The sequence below is a fragment of the Oryx dammah genome, unplaced genomic scaffold (assembly GCF_014754425.2).
Source record: "Oryx dammah isolate SB20612 unplaced genomic scaffold, SCBI_Odam_1.1 HiC_scaffold_2, whole genome shotgun sequence".
NCBI classification, from domain to species: domain Eukaryota; kingdom Metazoa; phylum Chordata; class Mammalia; order Artiodactyla; family Bovidae; genus Oryx; species Oryx dammah.
The window spans coordinates 125,141,376-125,142,939 of NW_024070186.1; the positions used below are offsets into that span (position 1 = coordinate 125,141,376).

The 1,564-nt window shown below is 30.0% G+C and overlaps 1 non-coding gene across 1 annotated transcript; it reads right to left on the reverse strand.

Moving 5' to 3' along the window:
- Positions 1-841: 841 nt before the first annotated feature.
- LOC120859555 lies at positions 842-944 on the reverse strand. The gene has a single exon (XR_005720107.1). It is a non-coding gene; the product is annotated as a U6 spliceosomal RNA (small nuclear RNA).
- Between the last annotated feature and the right edge of the window lie 620 nt (positions 945-1,564).

The following is a 1,564-nucleotide window of genomic DNA, read 5'->3' on the forward strand; positions in this document are numbered from 1 at the left end:
CAAAAGCATCAGACAGTTGCATGTTTTTTTTTTTTTTTTCTCAACCAGTTGGAAATTTTTTTTCTTAAACTGAGTGACTTGTACATTTACTATGTCTGTAATGTGTAGTCTCAATTTTGTCAAAAATCTTATTTTTTTGATTGAAGTATAGTTGATTTACAATGTTGTGTTAGCTTCAGGTATACAGCAAAGTGATTCAGATATGTGTATGTATGTATTATGTAGTACATATATATTGTTTTTCAGATTTTTTTTATTTTATAGATTATTGCAAGATATTGAATATAGTTCCCAGTGCTAGTCAGTAGGTCCTATTATATATTTAAAATATTGTAGTTTGTATCATCTGCTAATCCAAAACTCCTAATTTATCCTTCCTGCACCTTCTGCTTTGGTAACCATAAGTTTGTTTTCTAAAGAAAGTTCTTAAAATATATTTTTAAATTAATTGTTTCATGCTTTTAAAAATCTTTTTCAAGAGCTTAAATTTATTCATTTATTTCCTTTTTGTGTATCTTCTCTTTCAGGAATTTTCTGACACATTTGCAATGTTATCCCATTTTCATTTCCATCATTATTTTTCTGCCTTCCCTTTTCTTTAATGACCCTTGCTAAGTAATATTCTTATTAGTAAACCCCTGAGCACTTTGTAAGTTAGTCTTTATTACTGAGAAAACATTGTGATATTTCTCATTTATTTTATTTCAATAAAATCTCTTTTAGTTTTATATTTTTGTCTATCTGTTTAAATTTTAGAACATATGCCAAACTTTAAAAGAAATATTTTTGCAGTATGATTGTTTTCAGTGTTGCAATGGTTTCTGCCATACAACAACATGAAAAAAATATGGAACACTTCATGAATTTGTGTGTCATCCTCATACAGAGACCATCCTAATCTTTTCTTTATAGCTTCAATTTTAATATATGTGCTATAAGTGAAAGTGAAGTCGCTCAGTCGTGTCTGACTCTTTGCGACCCGTGGACTGTAGCCCACCAAGCTCCTCTGTCCATGAGATTCTCCAGGCAAGAATACTGGAGTGGGTTGCCATTTCCTTCTCCAATATATGTGTTAGATAAGAATACAAATAAGGATGTATATTTTATTTTGAAATATAGTATTATGTTTTTCTTTTAATTCATCATTTGGAAGAGGAAATATCATCAGCTCATGTGTTTTCATTTTTATTTTCTGTCTTCTCATAATAGCATTGTATAAAATTATCTATGTGTGTTTATGTGTGTGTGTGTATGTGTGTGTATGTCATTATAGAAGTTGACCATGTTCTCAGTTGAATGGCACTTTGTTCTTTGAGTGACAAATTATAACCTCTTCAATGCCTCAGTGTATATGTGTGTTTTTGGTTTTGTTTGTTTGTTTTTTGTAGCAGCAAAGGTTTTGTTTCCTCTGACTTTTTGATTCCTGTTTCTTACAAAGGAAATATCTTTTTTTTTTTTTTTTTGGCTACATAATTTCTAAAGGTAGTTTCACCCTTCCTGGTTAAAGTCTACTCTTACAGAAGTAATGGCTTTAGAAGTTGCAACCTTAAATTGTGCTTGGCTT